A 19,404-nucleotide genomic window follows, 5' to 3' on the forward strand; every position below is an offset into this window, starting at 1 on the left:
TACTATCCCTCCCTTCCAAACCTTCCTTACTCCCCCCTCCCCAAAGTTGTAAAGTACATTTCCACATAGTGTCTTATGATTCTCATTGTTGCAATGGGTCATCCTGTGTGCTTATTTCAGCATTTTGTTATCCCTCTTCCCCTCCTCAAATTAGACAAATATACATACAAGATGCAGAGTACCAAAATCAAATACAGTGACAACAGGGACATACCAAAGGAGGAAGAACATACAAAAGAAACAAAAGAAAATAACATAGTACATTAAAAACCTCATCAAAGAAGAACCTCTTATGTCCGTATCTTGGGGTTCATTTCACTTAGCATCATCTTATGGTCATATGTATATAGTTTTTGAGCTTTTCTGCTAATCTGATAAGCTTTTCCTAGACATATTCTAGTTACTGCATTATAAGGGAAACCATGGGACCTGTATTTCTTTGGGTCTGGCTTACTTGACTTAATATTTTTTCCCCAAGTCTTTCCATTTCCTAACAAATGGGGCAATGTCATTCTTTCTGATGGAAGCATAGAATTCCATTGTGTATATATACCACATTTTCTTGATCTACTGAGGGGCATCTGGGTTGGGAACCAGTATAATTTTTAACTAAAAAGAAATCTGATCTATTTTAAAGAAGAAAAGAATAGACCAATATTATTTAAGCAAGTGAAGACAAATTCACAGTATTTATAGCATATGAGCTGTACATCCAAAAGCTAATGCACTTTAACCGGTATGTGTTTTTTACCCAGTAAAATGAGGGTAATTAAGGACTGGGAAGTCTTATCATTAATATTAAAGGAGAAAGAATGTGCCAGACCAGCAGAGGCTGAAAACCATTCGCTAAAATTTAATACCCATTTCTAATACAGTATGGGGGAGAGACCCAGTCTCTCTGGGGGAGAGACCCAGTCGCAAACTCTAAAATGGTTTCAGTTGAACTTACGTATTAGACTAGGGGATCTTCCTTTGAAGTTATTATTTAATGTTGTCTTGAAGGTTTAGTGAAATGTTTGTATGCCTAGACATTCCAAGAGCCTCAAGGGAAGAGCAATTGCAACACAATAGGAAGATGTCAAGGTAGCTAGATGAAAAAATAGGGTTTCTCTCCTTGAGAGGGAGAAAATTTACAAGAGAGAAATTGTGTTTTCTCTGTATTAAAGATAAGCATGTGGAAATTATTATGGTAGCATAATAGAAAACCTAGAAGTCTATGCCCTTTTTAATGAAAGATGTGAAATAAAACCTCAAGGAACAAAAGCACACAACATGAATATATTTACGCAAGCAAGATTAACCGTCACATGGATGGAGATGTGGATTATTATCATGGCTTTATTTGGAAAGCAGCTGATGATCTATATGACAATAAATATTAATAGACCTCAGTAGCCTTTATTCTGTCATCTGCCATTTAGAAATAAAAGTGCATACAAATTCTCATGTATAAAGGTGTTGATTGTACTATTTTGGTGGCATACTAAAAATGTGTGTGTCTATCAGTTGAGTAATGGCTACCTTGCAGAATCTTTGTACTTTGTGATATTGTCAGCCATTCAATGGGCTTTGGAGGGGTTTCAATGAGAAGTTGATGGGTGAAAAGCAAGATGGGGAAAAGTTCAAAACAAAGGCCCGGTCTCTCCACATATGCCCCATGTATGAATGGGTGAGCGTAAGAAAATGGAATGCATAGTCTTTGAGGTAGGAGCTGGCGGTTGGGATTTTCCAAGCCTCTCCTCTTAGCAGCTTAACAACCTGAGCCGCCACCCATCTGTTGTTAAGTGTTAACCACATCCTGGTTTTCCCTGTATAGGAGGTCACAGGGTGCTGTGGTTTGAGGTTTAAAATAAAAAAAATCTGACAGAAAAAAATCCTAGCTATGCACTGTTGTTCACACCTGTAATCCTAGTTACTCAGGAGGCTGAGATCTGAGGATCAAAATTCAAAGCCAAGCTGAGCAGGAAAGTTCCTGAGACTCTTATCTCCAATTAACCACCCAAAAGCCAGAAGTGGAGCTGTGGCTCAAATGGTAGGTAGCCAGCCTAGAGCATAAAAACCTCAGACACAGCTCCCAGGTCCTGAGTTCAAGCCCCAGTACTAGCAAACTCTCCCTCTCCCCCAACTCCACCTCACCTCCCCAAAAAGAAAATCCTGACTCCTCTAAATCCTTGAATTCTGTTTTTCTTATTCTAGCCTGCTCTCTTTTTAATCTCCTTGACAACCTCCTGGGTTTTCCAAGCATATTAATAAAAAGTCCCATTTTGTTTATTCTAAGACTCCCTTTCTGTGCTCTGTGTGTAGCTCTGGTTCAGCATGGCATTTGGGCTTTTCTCCCCATTGATGTTGTACAAGTTTTCCTATACTGGTCATGTTTTGAAAACTACTGTAGTGTTTATTAATACAGTTTTGTGTATCTGCAAGTAAATTCACAGAGTTGAATTCCTGGGTCAAAGGACATGTACATTGGGGATCCTGATATTTATTGAGAAATTTCTTCCTTCAAGAATTCTGCCACTAAGGGCTGGGAAGGTGGCTCAGTGGTAGAGCGCTTGCCTTGCATGCATTGGGTCCTGGGTTCCATTCCTTAGCACCACATGAGCAAAAAGAAAAAAGCCAGAAGTGACACTGTGGTTCAAGTGGTAGAGTGCTAGCCTTGAGCTGAAGAGCTGAGGGACAGCGCCCAGGCCCAGAGTTCAGACCGCATGACTGGACCGTCCCCCCGCGCCTCCCCCCAAAAAAAACAACAACAGAATTTTGCCACTAAGAAAACATCAACAAATGCTGGCAAAGATGTAGTAAGGGGGGGGGGAACCTTAGACACTGGAAATTAGTGTAGCTACTGTGGAACTCAGTATGGAGATTCTTCAAAACACAAAAAATACAACTACCTTATGATCTTGTTATGCTATGTCTGGGCATATATTTGAAGGAATGTTAAGTCAGAATGTATTAGAGATAACTGCATACCCACACTATTCGCTATAGCCAAACTATAGAATTATTAGCTCAAATGTTCATCAGTTGATTAATATATACATATATTAGACAGAATGTAGTATATGTACAATGCAATATTATTCAACCATAAAGAAATGATTCTATTAGATGAAAGAAGCCAGACCAAGACTGACATCACATATTCTCTCTTAGATGCAGAATCTAGACTTAAAAATACGTCACAAATGTAAAACAGAGTTGATGGGAGGGACTGTTTTGAGTTAGGAACCAGAGTGGAAAGCGAAAGGACAAAGTGAACAGTGGAGATGAACATGATCAAAGACTTCATATTACATGTACATGGAGTAATGAATCTGCTAACTTTTAAAATTAGATTTGTTTTTCATTATCTTCAAGAAATAATTAAGAATGTTGCCAGTAATGAGAACATTCATTTTTTTTTCAGGTTTAGCATTACCCTGTTTCTTTGGTTAGTGTGGAAGGAAAAATGTCATTCTATAGCTTTAATTAGTAAGTTCTAGTATCTGTAAATTTGTATTTTTCTCTTTATGTAGTGCTAATTTACATCACTTTGTCCATTTTTTTTCCTCCAGGCTGTTTTAATTTTTCCACTGATTTGGAAGAGCTTGTTGTTTTTAAAAAAGTGAATTTTAGTCATCTGTCATTGTTACAGTTGTTTCTGTCATTTGACTTAAACTGTGTATGTTGTTGTAAAGCAGCTTCTAATTTTAACGTTGCTTTTCCTTTGGTGACTTGGAAAGCTAGCACTTACTTCTACCAGAATTTGTGCTTGTTAAAGATAAGAAGGGATGTCCTTCTCTATGTACCAAAGTGATATATCTTTATCAGTCTAAGACAAATTTAAGAAAAAGAAAAAAATCAGCAGAATGCCATTGCTTTTAACATTGTAACATTTTTTCCTTTATCTTTTGGGAGGGACTATATATGAAACTGTCATAATAATATGAACAACAGGGCAGTGGGGTCAATTATTTTAATACGTGATATGTGACAGTATTTTCTGAATGTTCAGTATCTTATTTCATCAAGCCTGCTCTGGGTCAATTTGTAGATTTTCATAGAAGAGAGAAAAGATGCTGTGATTTTTTTTTTTAATAAACTGGAATTTGTTCTTATACATTGTCCCTGGAAATGGGATTGCTATCAATTAGAATTTGGATTGAAATTGTTCTGGTTAATAGTATCAGTTTACTATCCTAAAAAAATGTATATTCCCACATTATATTCCCAATCAGCTAAGTCCACGATGAGCTCCCATGCAAAGAAACAGTGCACCAGCCTAAATATTTGTGGAGCCACACTGAGATAGAGGCTGATGGAGGAAGAGCCGGAAGGCCAGTGGGACTGGGGAGGGCAGAGAGGAAGGTAATGGATCCTAGGCTCTTGAAGGCAATTTGTATTTTTATGGTTGAACTTGTGGGAAGTGGGCCTGGAGTTACAGGAAAGGGGCGTGGCTTGTGTGGTTTATTCTGGCAGGTGAGTGTGGGCGGGAGTCCAGTTTACAGGTACCTGCAGCAGCCTGGGGCCTGAGTAAGAGAGGAAGGTTTGAACGCCAGACTGGTGACAACTCAGGTTGGAGAAGAGGAGAAAGTTGGGGAGACAGTTTGGGAGATGGAAGGAGCCCTTCCAGTCTGCTGAGAGGCTGTCTGAAGAAGGAAGAATGGAGGGAAAGAAATCTTTCCATGGCTACTGGTCCCTGAGGTGGGAAGGCTAGCCAAGAAACCGTGTGTGGCAGAACCCCAGCTCAGGTGAGGTTCCACATCCTTCTTACACCTCCAAGCTGAGATGATGGTACATAAACATGGCGCGCTCAGGCCAGTGCTGAGTGGGGCCCGCTGAGCTGGTAGCATTTCTTCCCTGTGACACTGTGTTTAGGATCCTAGGTAACTTCCCCAACCTGAGAGGAACATATTGCATGAGTTAGGGACTGTCCTGAGCTACCAGGATATATGCTGTGAGGAAACACATTTAGGGGTATTGTACTTTGAGCTTGGTACTCACTCTTGTTTGTTGAGTGGCATTTGAAGATTCAAGAGGCCTCCCCTTCTTGGTGAAAGCATCTTTTGGGATAGACATTTTGATAAAGTCACCAGATTGGGTCATTGAATGAACCTATGAAGCATGTAGACCACACATTGCCCTTTCTTGGTAAGGCATTGGAAGACAAGGCTAAGTCAAGTTAAAACCCTGAGAGGAGACTCAAGACTTGCAGTTATAATCGGCAAACCTTGCCTGTGTTACATAAAGCTTTTTGCCTGTGTCGTGTCATCCTTGTTTTGTTCAATTTAATTCCTCCCCCTCCAAGTGGCCTACTTTCTCTTCTACTGTAGCTGGTTTTGAGCAAAACAGAGAAACTTGGATTTTTTTTAAACCCCAAGCATTTGTATTCTGTTACTTATTCTTTTATAATAAATGATACTACACAGATAGCTTTAAATATATAACTTATAAATGTATAAATATATGAAGAAGTCATCTACCAAAATATCCAGGTAGAGAGATATAATTGGTCATTTTATTTTATTTCCTTATGGTACTTGGGCTCTAGAGCTGTCTGTCTGTCCATCTGTCTGTCTGTCCATCTGTCTGTCTGAGTAGCTTATGAATTTGACAGAATCCTACAATATTGTCTACAAAGATAGCTTTTAACTGGTATTTTGTGATGAAAAAATTTATAACAGTTTGTAATTATATTTTTTGTATTTTCTGAAGGCTGCAGTGTAGCATCAAATTTATGGTGACTTTTTAGGAAAGAAATCTCAAGATGAGGTCACTAATTGACAATTCCTTTTAAAATCTAAAATGCAACATAAAAGTATAAAAACTGAACTCAGCTGTCTTTGAAATTCACATTTTATGTTCTTAATAAGATCTTGTTTTGACTGAAGTTAGTCTTAACATTTTTTCCCTTTTTTATTTTATTTTATTATTTTTTTGTTGCCAGTATTGGGACTTGTACCCCCCATAGCTTGTTTTTTTTTCTGAAGGCTAATACTCCACCACTTGAGCCATAGGTCCCCTTCTAGCTGTCTCATGGTTAATTGGAGATGAGTCTCATGGACTTTCATTCCCAGGCTGGCTTCAAACTGTGATCCTCAGATCTCAGCCTCCTGGAGTGCTAGGATTACAGGTGTGAGCCACTGGTGCCTTCCTTCCTAAAATCGAATTACTTTCTAAGCCCTACTTTTTGTACTATTCATTGGAACCTACTAAGTCGGTGTGACATTTCATGTTGTTTTAGAAATCCTCACTCTGTAAACCATCTCCAGGTTTCTAAGCATAATAAATAGTATTAAGAGAATTGTGTGGCAATATGGCAATATGTCACAGGTTTTTCTGGAGCCACACATAGCGATACACATTTAATTCTAAATAATATGGGGTTATAGGAATTGTAATTTTTAAGCATTACTTTGAATTTTTATTTGAGAAAAAAAGATGCCCAAGAGCAAACAAGAATAAAGGCAGCTCACCCCACTGCCACTCCGGGTGACCCTTCTGTGGCCTCCCCTGGGTCAGCGAAGACTCTGCCTGTGACAGAAAAGCTCCGTTTCCTCCATTCCCTGTGCCAACTGAATTCTGCTCACATTGTGAAACTGAAGCGTCTGTCTCCAGATACCAGCCCCTTCTGGTTTCTTAAATCCAGCGGCTTTTATGTTCTCTGCCTAGCCCAGAGTCCTGTGTCTGAGTTGAAAAAATGCTGTGACTGCCCTTCCCACCCTTGATCTACCTGTCCACAGTGGCGTGACCTCCTTCTTCCACAGGGCTTCTGAGTGGCTGCCTTTTGGAACCAGGCCCCAGGCCTCATATACCAAACAAAAAGACATTTGGACAGGAGCAGAGAAAGGAGTTTTATTCCCTGGCAGCCACAGGAAGAGAACACTTCAGTATATCTTCAATTGTCTTCCAGAGCACAGACATTGGCTTTGGGGCTAAATAGGGGAGAATTGGGCACAAGGGGTGCGAAAGGTATGTAAAGTTAAAAAACAGCTGCAAGTATGACCTGGTAGACCATTATTTTAGCTCAGTGTTGGTTCCAGGAGGAATTCTGGAGAGGTTATTACTGGAACGGACCTGGCACAAGGTGCTCTCCTGAATTTTGGACTCTTTTCTTTAAGACAATAAGAGGTCCTTGCTTGTTTGAGGAACAGTTTGCCTTCCACACAAGATGGCTCTATGAATCTTTCCCTTCCTTCTTGGAAACAAGACGACTGCCACAGAGAAGAGTTCAGATTAATGGACACCAATAAGAAGTTAGAGAACTTTGAGTTCATTCACAAGACTCAGCAAACATTGCCTTTCATACTTTAAAACCAGTGGATCTTGACGGGCAGTTTTTGCCTCTTTGGGGGCATTTAGTACCATCTGGAGATGCTTTTGCGCTGTCACATCTGAGGACAGCTGTTGCCTAGTGGTAGAGGCTATAAAATATCCTGCAGTGTCACAGGATGGGCTGCCACAATCAAATAGGACCTGGTCTCAGAAATCCATAGTGTGAGATTGAAGAAGGCTGTTCTAGACTTAACTCTCAGATCCGGCCATGCTCGTGTTCTCTCTCTCTCTCTCTCTCTCTCTCTCTCTCTCTCTCTCCCTCTCTCCCTCTCTCCCTCTCTCCCTCTCTCTCTCTCTCTCTCTCTCTCTCTCTCATGCTCGTGTTCTCTCTCTCATGCTCGTGTTCTCTCTCCCTCCCTCCCTCTCTCTCTCTCTCTCTCTCTCTCTCACACACACACACACACACACACACACTTCTGCCAGTCTGTCTGCACTGTAGGCTGGACAGTGGCAGTTTTGGAACCTGGAAAATCAGGCTGGCAGTTGGAGGCCATCCCAGTTAGCGAGATAGTGAAGTCAAGAGTGGTGGCACTTGGTTGGGTGTTGGGCTTGAATTCATTCTAGTACCTGTTCCTTGATGATGACGTTGCTGTGTGTGGTTGCCCATTTCCTCTGATGGAGCAAGGGGCCTCCAGCATTCCCTTCTGTTAATATTTTTTGGCTTGGTGCTTAGAGTCACTGGGTTTGGCTGCATGCTGATGGTGGCTCAGTAGAAGCTGCTTCTGCAGGTTTAGGTAGAATGACGCAGGCAGCAGGGGGGTGGATTCAAACCACCGCAGTCAATTTGATGAAGAAATGGAGGGGGCAGAATTGGAGTTGGAAGGGGAGAATATATTCCTCCCCCCTTTTTTAATTCTCCCCCTTTCTCATTCTGACAAAAAGGGAGAAAGGGTTTTTTTTCCCCCAAGTCAGAGCCTCACTGGATAGGTGTGGAGAATACTGAAGTGAACATGGATGTCATAGAGAATGGCTATTAATCACAAATCTGAATTGTCTTCATTCTTTTTATTTAGTTCTTGGAATAAGGCAATTGTTTACCTACTGCATTCAGTTCCTAGAACTGCCCTCACAAACTACCACAGCTTGGCTTGCTTAAGCATCACAGCTTCTGTTTATTTGTTTAATTCTTTTGAGTAGTGCTGAGGTTTGAACTCAGGGCCTTGAACTTGCTGGGCAGCTGCTCTAGCCCAGAGCCACACCTCTAGCCCCATTCTTGACTGGTTATTTTGAGGATATGGTCCTGTTTCCTGCCCCCCCCCCCGCCCTGATTGCAAACCTGAGCTGTGATGTACCTACTTTTAGACTTCTGTTTTCCCTGGGATGACAGGCCCTCACCAATGCCTCCAGGTTCCCGTTTGTGGAGACAAGAGTGTCATCCTGGCTGGCCTGGAACCATGATCCTCTCCTTTCCAGCTTCCCACATAGCTTTGGATGACAGGCACTCCACATGTCACAGCCAGGTATTGGGAACACATTTTGCAAGCTTTTCTACCAGAGCTGGCCTTGAATCACAAGCCTCCTGTTCTCAGCCCCCAACTCCCAGGTAGCTAGGATTATAGACATGAGCCACTGACACCTGCTTCTTTATCTGTTCTTTCTTTCTGTTTGAATTCAGGTGGCCTGGTACTTGCTAGAAAGGTGTTCTATCACTTAAGCCACTCATTTCTTTCTTTCATTTTTTTTTTCTCCTGGATCTGGAGGCTTAGGAGTGTTAAATCAAAGTGTTCAATCAGGTGTGAAATCAGGACTGGTTTCCTTTCCCAAGCTTTTTGTTGCTTGTAGATGGCCATTCCTTTTTTCTATATCTGTGTCCAGTTTACCTCTTATAAAAACACAGGATGGCTCAGAACCCACTCTGCTGACCTTATTTTGACTTAGTTATCACTTTAAAGATCCCATCTGCAGATATAGTCCCCTTCTGAGGTATTTGTATTGTGTCTCCAGAATATGAATTTTGGACAAACACAATTCAGCACATCACAGCTAGTAGTACTATTTAATGGAAAGTGTAGGAAAGTACCCGTAAACTGTTGTTAAATAAAAGAAATGACCTGACCTGTTTAGGTATATTTACTTATAGTGCATTGTGTTGTACTTGTTTGAGAATTAGAGTGAAGTGCCTGTCTCCATCAGCCTGTCAGTGTGAGGTTCAAATTCTCTGGCTATTTCTTGGTACCATTTGTTCTACTCAGTCTCCTGAGATCCTCCCAGCCACCAGGGGTCGCTGGCTCAACCAGTGATCTCTTTGTGTTCCCACAATCTCTGGAAACCCCAGCATTTGATACTTGATGGGAACTTGAATGTCTAGTTTCCAGGGTTTGTCAGCTAGCAGAAGAAGAACACTTCACAGGAGTGTGCATGGCTCCTGAATTGAACGAAGCACTTCCTGTCTCAGTCACATCAGCTGGGATGAGGGCTTGGGTTGGATGGAGGGTGGCGTGTGATATCTTCAAGAGAGAAGGCACATCATGCTAAGTCACACATTTGACCGGGAGACCAGTCACCAAGTACCAGGGCTAGGCTCATCTCCTGCCTCATCACACCCTAGGGTACACGGCAGGGACCTGAGAACTGGGAGCGTGGGTTTACAGGTTGAGCCTGTCTCTCACACACACCAAACCCTTTCCCTTCGATTCTGTTCTGCCATAGTTACCTTTGTATGTCATAGTTATTTTTGATCTTGCCTTTTTCCTCATTCAAGAATTTTAAGTTCTCTGAGGGTCTGGAAGTCATGATTTCAACCTACCTGGTCTGGGATCTGGGTAGAGAACAAAGTAGAAACTGAGTGAGCCATGAAGGGTCAAGGACGGACCACACAGCTTGCCCGCCCAGGAAAACTGGATGCAGTTCTAACTAAGCCAAACAACTCAGGCAGACACTATTGGCAGTTACCTGAGGGGACTCTGCTTAACCCCATGCCTGGGGTTAAGGCCTGGATTCATCTTTACCCAAGGAAGACTGTCCTTGGTACAGTGGGAAGAAATGCCGGTAACTTTACCTTAGGGCACTGGGTAAGGATTTCAGCTAATTACCCAGGGGGTGGAGTTACTCAGGCCTTTGCAAAAGGGGTGGAGCTTGATTCAATTCCCTTTTCCACCAACTAGCATTTCTGTCTAGCTGTCATTAATATGAATCATCAGTATAAGTAGCAAGCTCGTGGATTCCTTCTCAGTTGTGTTAAAACTTGCTGGTGTTCTCAAGTACCCTGAGAGGTGTGCTGTGCGTGTATAGACAGACTCTGCTTGGAATCAGGAAAGGCAGAAGAAGAGGCTGGAGAGACACAGGGTCACCGAGGAGAGTTCTAACAAAGCTTATCCAGTGGAGTGCTTTCCTGTGAGACACATACCTTATTTCTCCTGAGCCTTGAGGGAAATTACAGGTAAGAACAAAGACGCCACTGTATGTTTGTTATGTGGAAGTGTAGTGGCTAATGGCCTGGGGTTTGATTTGGTTGTAATACTGATTCTATACTAGCAGCATTACCTAACAGACATGAGGATTGCTGAGATCGTTTTTTGTTGTTGTTGTTTTTTAATTTGGTGTTTTTAATGTGGTGTTTCAATTTTTATTTTTTGTTGTTGGGGTTCATGAAAATGGATCAAGTTTGCTCTTCCTCTGTTATGGAAAGGATGGTAGAGAAATTTGAACTCTGCTTCTTCGCTTTCTTATCTGTCTTGGCTATGGGGGGAGGGGATATAAATTGCTTCTCCCAAATGAAGACAGAATGATTGTGTTATATTTTTTAAGTGAGTGGGAAATGGAGACCACTGATGTTCAGTGAGATGTTGTTCTCTGATTTTGACATTGCTACTTTGGGGAGAAACGTTCTGCTTCCTGTCCTGTGTTGAGTGGCTAGTCTCTTGAGTATTTCTGCCTTGGAAGTCTTGCTGGAAAAGAGAGAGACATCAGGTGTATTTGTCTTCAAATGAAGTACCATCTTAGGTCCTAGATGGCTTAGCATATCCAAGTTTTAGATCGTAATGATAGAAACCTTTCTTCTCCTCTCAGTGTTTGACTTACCTGATATTATTATTATCGTCATTATCATCATCTTTATTTGGAAAGAACAAAAATGAAAGCCCAGAGCAATTCAACTGAAATTTTCCTTTAAGTTTTGCTGTCATTTCCCATGTATCATTACTCATACATGCAAATGTACTTTATGATTAACATGTGACATTTCTGTTTCTTTACTGTCTCATTTGATGGTGATTCATAAACTGTTAGTTCAGTAGTTAATGTATATCTGTATGTTGCCAAACCCCAAAAGAAATATGTGTGTATGGGCCACACCTTGTTAATGAGGCAGGTTACTTTCCACAAAGTATTCCTGATATCATTAAGTGTTGATTAAGATCACTAGACTCCTGAAATAAAAGAGTAAATCAACAGTAGGAAATATCAAAGCCTAAGTCAAATAAAACAGTCTATTTCACATCAAAAAGTACAGTATCTACCTGCATTTGAATTAGGTTTTGTCAAATAAAAGCAAATCACTATGTAAAAGATAGAAATTGAAAATATTTTTAAGATGTCCATGAGGAGTAGAAGGTGAACCTTATAACCTCTGAGCCTGAGTACAATGATAGCAAAGTCCAGAAAGAAGGAAAAAGAAATATTTTATATGTAATTAGGCAGGAGAAAGGACATAGGAATTGTTACCAGTTATGGATGCTGTAGCTATTGTTTTGTTTGCTATTGCTATTGTTTTCCTGGGACTGTGGCTTTTTTCTCATTTATGGAGTTTTTGGAATCAACATTGTAGTAAATGCTGATTTTAGAACAACATGTTCTGGGTAATCTCCTGTCACTGTGAAAGAGATCTATAATAAAGAGGTAGAGGAGATTATGTGAATGTATTCTCTTGGAGTGCATGGATTGATGGGGGAGGGAGGTGTGCCACAGGAACTCCTATGCACTCAATGACAGCGCAGTAGAGGCAGTTGGTGGGAGAGATAGCTTTCCTAGTTAGGTGGATTGTGTTGGGAGGGAGGATTGTTTGAGTTCTTCACACACAAGTCTATACTTGTAGGGCTTTTTGGAGTCACTTGTCAGGCACATCCATTTGTATATTCTTCTCTCAGCCTTGGTAGAAATCTTTCATTCTGTGTACCCAGGGCTAATAATGAAGGAATGTGCCCCCCACCCTCTTCCCTAGGGTTTCCTCTCTGCAGGAGGAGAAGGGAGACACGAAGCCCTCCCTCACCTGGGACTCTAGATTCTGAGGTCATTCACCTTCAGGCCAAGACTGCAGCACGTGCTCCTAGTTGTTTTCGGAATCTGTTTGCACTGTGTTCCCCATCTCAGAATTCCACTGAGGGCCACTTGGCACGCCCTCACTTCAGTAAATATTTGTACTTCCCTGTGCCTCACCTGCTTTCTTAGTACAGAAGCACAGGTGGGCACCGGCAGCAGGCGGGCAGCTCCCAGGTCCCACCGAGTTCCTCTCTCCCCCCCTTCCCACCCCACCAGGCAAGACTTGTGGGTCAGGCCTGCAGTTGACCACCAGCAGCCCTCCTGAAGTCCAAGGCAACTTTGTTTCCTGTCCCTCTAGAAGGGCTGGGATCCCAATCTTCTGGATCTCTCCTTCTGCTTAACTATGGTCATCAAAGCCAAATCAGTCCAAGTGATCCCTGGCCCCTCTCAACTGAGCTCATTCATTCTCATGGCTGTTACGGGAAGAAGGTTAAAAGTCCAGCTTCTGGTTGACATCATCTCCAAAAACAAAGGACTGGTTTTTTTCTAGAGAGTGGATGAATAGGGGGGAATTTCTGGAAAAGCACATGACATATCGTCACCTCACAGAGACCATGAACAGTGAGACTGGAGCCGAGTGGAAACACAGACTCGATCTGCTCTAGTGATGTAAGCTGTATTGCTCACTCCTCTCTTACTCACGTGGCCGGCAATCCCATGTGATTATAAACAACCTCCTCTGACCCAGGCCATGACTGGAAACCCTGTCACCTTGTTGGAGGCCATGTGCTCATAGATTCTTGGGCAGAGACTGCTTAGTAACTCTAGGGGTGTGATCTCTGAGAACCTTTGCCAGCGGAGGGATTTGAACCTTTTAGTTCAATTAACAGGGTCGGGGAGTTAGTTTATTTTGGCCACCATCTGTCATGCTAAGTAAACAAGCTTGACACTCAAGGAAGTCTAACTTTGTGAAAGGAAATGGCATGGTAGGGGTCAACAGCATTTTAAGATATTCAGTTCCTCTCTCTTATTATCTCTCTCTGTCCTATTTTGCTGAAGTTTTCAGGTATAATTTTATCTGAGTTTAATCAGTGATTTATCTGGAAGAGATGTGTTGTCTTTGGCTATTGTATTGTCTGGTGTTTTTTTTAATGACTCGATCTCATTGAATAGATGGTTTTAGTCATTTGCCTTTATCGTGGCTTGAAAGTAACTTATTTTTTGAAAGTAATTCATTTTTATGTTCTTTTAGCCACTTGAACATATTTGGTGACTATCTTTGTGCTTAATACCCCCCCCCCCAAAGACTTCTGTCTCCTTACACCTACCTGTCAGTTTTTGTTGAGCTGATTCTTAAAAAAAAAAAAAATCCTATTTTTCCTTTGATGTGTTTATTTAAGGTATACATGAACAGTGTTGCCTTAGGCTGTGTGAGGATATTTCATAAAAGGCAATTAAGACTTACATTGTAAGATTAATCAGGGTGGCCAGGACCGGTATGCTAGACAAGAGCTCTACCACTGGACCCAGACCCATAACCCAACTCTTTGTTTATTGATGGGAAATCCCCTGCTCTATGCACAGAGGTTTATCTCACGTGTGTACCAGGGGGAACTCTCCATTTCTGGAGAAACACAGAGAACTTATTGCTAGAAAGACTTTGAAAGCTGAAGGAGATGAGGGGGAGTGGGGGAGGAGAATGAGAAGTGGCCTGTCACCTGTGTGAAAGAGTCCCCAGAGATGGTACTGTCATCTTTTTGCAGGAGTACTATCATTAAAATTTGATTTTTGAGCATGGCACAGGACTGAAAGCTTTGATGACAAAGCCTTGCTTTAGCAATAACCAGTGAAGGGGAAAAGCCCATAAACGATGCAATGAGATTCAACAGAGCAAAGTTGGCAATACACCCCATGGCCTATCTTTGGATGGGGGGGCTGTACGGCCTCATCTTCTGCCTAGAGCCAGGGCCTTCCCCCCTGGCCTCCTGCAGGTGCCTAGTCCTGGGTGTTACCCCAGTTACCATCAAATTTCCTTTTGCTGTGTGTGTGGAAAAAAGGCAAGCTATAAATTCCATATTGAGAATGTACTTTAAGGTAAAACTCATTCATTTATTCAACAAATATGGACTGAGCCCCAGGAGGGCTACTGAGACCCTGTGCTCAACCACGCTCAACCATCCTTGGCCAACTGCCTCTCTACCTGCAGGGAGCTGAAGCCTGATGACTCTGACTAGCCATAATAACAGAGTCCACAGATCATCTACTTAGAGCCATAAAGAAAAGCAATTAGGGAAAGAAACAGCAATTGAATACAAAGGTGAGCTGCTTAAAAACAAAACAAAAAACTATAGAGTAGCACTGTTCAGATTTCTTGTGAGCAGTGGCTCCTACCTGGTTGGTTTTGATTGTAAGTTGTAGCTGACACTAGAGTAAACATAAGAAAATGGGCTTCAGAAAATAGCCAGGGGCCAGTGGCTCATGCCTGTAATCCTAACTAGTCAGGAGGCTGAGATCTGAGGATCATAGTTTGAAGCTAGCCAGAAAAGTCTGTGAGATTCTTATCTTCAATTAACCACCCCCTTTCCCACCCCCCCCCAAAAAAAAGAAAACCAGAAGTGGAGCTGTGGTAGAGTGCTAGCCTTGAGCAAAGGATCTCAGGGACAGCATCCAGGCCCTGAGTTCAAGCCCTGGAACTGGCACTAGATACATAGTTGAATGGATGGAGAAAGAGATGGACAGAGATAGATAGAAATGTTCTAAAGTATCATTTGTATAGAAAAATGTGAAATGTGTCTAAAACCGTAAATGGCCATTGATATTAAAAGTAGAACAAAATACTATTAGAAAGGAAAATCTTTGTCTTTTTTTTTTCTTTTTTTCCAGGGCTGAGAACCGAACCCAGGGCCTTGCGCGCGCAGGGCGGGCGCCCTTCCGCTGGGCTAAACCCTCAGCCCCAGAAAAGAAAATCTTTATTCACCAGAATATCCAAGTAACATCTGATCTATATTCAAAGCTGGGGCATGTATGTCTTTGGAAAGTGCCAGAATGAAGTAATTATTCTGCCCCGTTAGAGTTGTGGCAGCTCATATGGGGAGATTTAGGATTGAATTTGTATCTGGTCCATTGACAATCACAGACCCTTTCTCTCCCGCTCTTGTCATTTGTCAAATGAAGTTGTGTTGGATTGCATGGTCTCTAATATCAGAGCCCTCATTTCTATTTTCAAGTCAAGATTATCAAAGAAACCTGGTGAGCTGTTGTCTAACAAGTATAGGCTAAGTGCTGAGTGGGAAGGGTGAGTGAGAATCCATACACAGAGTTCACACACACTCATAAGACATATGCCATCACCACCTGGGCCTCTGCATTCCAAGTCACTGAGATAACATGATCATTTCTGTGTGTCTCAAGTGACTGTGGACATCAGTTTGTGTGCTGTGCTTGGGACAGGGATGATGATGTGATTGTCACCAGCACTAACTGTCCAGCAGCTCACTCAGGGCGGCCACTGGGTTAGAATATATGGGAACCTGCCTCCAAGTTTACGTTGTTACCATGGGGTAAGGATCACTGATCAAGATCATGGTTCATCTGTGCTCTCTTTTTTTTCTTTTCTTCTTTTGTCAGTTGTTGGGCTTGAACTCAGGGCCTGAGTGCTATCCCTGAATTCTTTTGCCCTAGGCTAGCCTTTGAGCCCTAGGGCCACTTCCAGTTTTCTGGTGGTTAATTGGAGATGAGGGTCTCATGTACTTTCCTGTCCAAGCTGACTTTGAACTGTGATCCTCAGATATCAGCCTCCTGAGTAGCTAGGATTACAGGTATGAGCCACTGGTGCCTGGCTATGATTTTCTTTCTTGAATATGGATCATTGCTAAACCTGCTCGTTTTTTTAGGCAAGATCTTTCCATGTAGCCAGGCGGGGCTCAAACTCATGATCCTCTTGCTTCAGCTAGCATGGCAGGCATGCACCACTACCTCTCACCTACAGGGGTGAGGTATAGGGCAACTTCTCTGTCTTCCTGGTGTTTATCTAGGTACCCAACGGGGAGTGGGTGTCCAGTTCATGTTTATTGATTAAGAAGTGAGACGTGTTTTGTGGGGAGGGCAGTAAAGGGGAAACACATGAATGGAGGGAGGAAGGGTGAGCAAGTTGCAGTCATTATGTTCAATGTACATTATGTAGAAAATGAACTAAATAACTTGACAACAGGGGATACCTGGGGAAGAACCATGCAAAGGGTGATATTGATCAAGAAGCATTGTATTTATAACTTGACTTATGGAATTACAACCTTTTTGTACGCCTACTTAATAATAAAATAAAATTTAAAAATAAGAAGGGAGATGAATCAGATACCTGGGCCTTAGAGTAAGTGATCTGCAAAGTGGGGGTGTGTGTGGCCTTCCTGTGGGTGACCATGGGGCTTTATGATTTGTATTTGGGTCCATGGAGATTGTGGGGTTTGTTTCTGGGTTATCAGTGCTAGGCTGGAGGTGACCCCTCTGTCCATTGTAATGGGATTGGCTGGGTGGCTCTCGCTACTTGGAAGTCAAAGTCTAATTGCCAGGTTTTCATCTGTAGTTTTTCTAGGGGCTGGAGTTTGCTTGCCTCTGATAGTCTTGGCATAGAGGGGGAATAGTTTGGTGATGCATCTCAGCCATTCATGGAAGTAGCCAAGAATTTGACCTATTGTGGAGTTTTCCTGCTTAATTATGATTCTGGCTTTAAGTGTTCAACATGCAATAGTTACATGTTCTGAGGTGGTTATACTTAGCCTTAATTCTTTATTAATTGCCTCTTATTCAAACTCCTCTAAGAGCAGATTATCCTTTACTTTCAGGTTCTGCTCCATGCTATTGGATTTCTTTGTTCCAGTCATGGCATTTTTTTTTTTTTAAAGAAAGAAGCAAAAAATCACAAGTGAGGCTTTTGCACATCTATACAGCCTGCTCCTGTTTTAGCAGTAGTAAAATATTAGAGATGGCTCTGGCCCAGAATATAAAACTATATTGTTCGTCAGCAGTGTTATTTTCTAGCATTTACCAACCTCAAGAGTTATCTCACCTAAATCATCCTATGACCCACATTCTTCATCTGCCCCACCTACTCAAAGGCCAGCACCATATGATGCAATTATTTTCTTGCACACTTACTGTGTGCTAGATAAAACCAGTGTCCAAAGACACATCCCTATTCCCAGAGTGTCTGGACCAATAGCAGAAATGGACACAGAAGCAAACCATTGCTCTAGTCATAGATGTCTGCCTGCAGAAGTAGAGTTTGGTAATGAAATTCTTTCCAGAGGCAGATGAACTTGGCTTCAAGGTCATGTACAGGCCTGGTGGGAGCAGAGTGTTTCCAGCAGAGAAAGAAACACAGTGTTCTCTATGAAATAAAGTCCCAAAATTGTTCCCTCTGGCTAAATGTGGAAGGCATGCAGTAGATAGAACTGGATGGCTGGCAGTGCCGAAAGTTTGGACTTGGTTGTTGTCAGTTACAAAGAATCAATGCACGGGGTGAATCTCACGTATCGGGTTTAGGAGATTTGGGTTAATATGATTAAGAAAATACGGAAAAAGAGAAGGATAGAGTTTGCAGTGAATTTAATTGTCAAAACAATCAGTGAGGTTTGGATGACAAAGAGGAGATCTCATGTGGCTGCCTGTACTTAAGTCCAGCAAAGCTGGCCATAAGTCAGTGGTTAATAGTTATGGAGATCAGATATCCCTGGGTGTAGAGAGAGAGGATGGAGGTTGAGTAATCCCAAGCAGGGATTGTTACAGAGCGCAAAGAGGCCAAAGATGAAGCTTTGGGAGCACTTACATGCAATATGTCATTGTCTGTGACAGCCCATAACCTCTTATGCACTTGCTGCTCTTTCCCAGTGAGCTATGTTCACATTGCCATTCTGGACTCCCGCAAGCCCACCAGCGGTGCTGCCAGTACCTGGGAGGCTTGGGGTGGGGAGGTTGGTACTGAGATTTGAACCCAGGATCTCATACTTGTTCAACTAACATTCTCACTTGAACTATACCTCCAGCCTGGCTCTTTGCTGGTTATTTTAGAGGCAGAGTCTCCTAGATTTTTCTGTCTAGGCCAGCTTCAAATTGTGACCCTCAGATCTCAGCCTCCAGACAAGCTAGAATTACAGGTGTGAGCCACCAGCACCCAGCTTACCTGGGAGCTTGTAGAATTGCACATCGGCTGTGAGCTCCCCTCACACTTGTTGAATCCACAGAAACCACGGTTTAAGTGAATCCCTGGGTAGGAAAGAACACTGTGTTACTATGAGAGCAAGTCTTTACGGATCATGTGAAAGCGTGAGCATTTTTGTGGTCTCTACAAGATCCATTTGCCTTTTAGAATTTTTTCAAAATGATAGACTGTAGGATGTATAGAATGTAAATCAAATTGGCAAGTTAATAAACAGTACTTGCCTAGCATCATAGCTGCTCCTGAGCAGATACATTTTGTAAACCTTTGGTGGTTGATGGTGAGTCAGAGTCGTGAGTTCGATTATAATCAGGCACACTGCCATCTCATTGGTTGCTTCATTATGCCTCACCCTACAAAGTAGAACAGTCCACATGCAGGCTTCCATTGTCCGCGGTGCACATACCCAAAATGACCATGTTGGGGGAGTACCTATGTCTGTGATGCTGTCCGCTGAACCCACAAGTGGCATATACTTGATAGAGTTGTCATTTGTCATGATTTCATAGCATCTCATCCCTGCAGAAATTGGAGGTGAATTACAATGAATGAATGCTTGCTCCATTAAGTGCCTTGTTTTAGAGCCATGCAAGAGTTTTTTCGGTGTCTAAATAGGCACATCTGCCCCGAGGCCTGCATGTCTTTATTTTGAAAGGAAGCATGACTTTTGAAAAATAACG

The 19,404-nt window shown here is 42.3% G+C and overlaps 1 protein-coding gene across 5 annotated transcripts in view; it reads left to right on the plus strand.

Annotated features, from left to right (window-relative positions):
• Nedd4l (neural precursor cell expressed, developmentally down-regulated 4-like, E3 ubiquitin protein ligase) overlaps positions 1-19,404 on the plus strand; it is a 299,659-nt gene that overhangs the window by 129,792 nt on the left and 150,463 nt on the right. The window contains exon 1 of one of the 5 annotated variants that reach the window (XM_013018976.1): positions 10,623-10,693. The exons of the other annotated variants lie outside the window; for them this stretch is intronic. The gene's annotated coding sequence lies outside the window, so the exon portion shown is untranslated. Of the gene's footprint in view, positions 1-10,622; positions 10,694-19,404 lie in introns of those variants that run through there. 5 annotated transcript variants of the gene reach the window in all.

The sequence above is a fragment of the Dipodomys ordii genome, unplaced genomic scaffold, assembly GCF_000151885.1.
Source record: "Dipodomys ordii isolate 6190 unplaced genomic scaffold, Dord_2.0 Scaffold43, whole genome shotgun sequence".
In the NCBI taxonomy this organism is placed as follows: Eukaryota; Metazoa; Chordata; class Mammalia; order Rodentia; family Heteromyidae; genus Dipodomys; species Dipodomys ordii.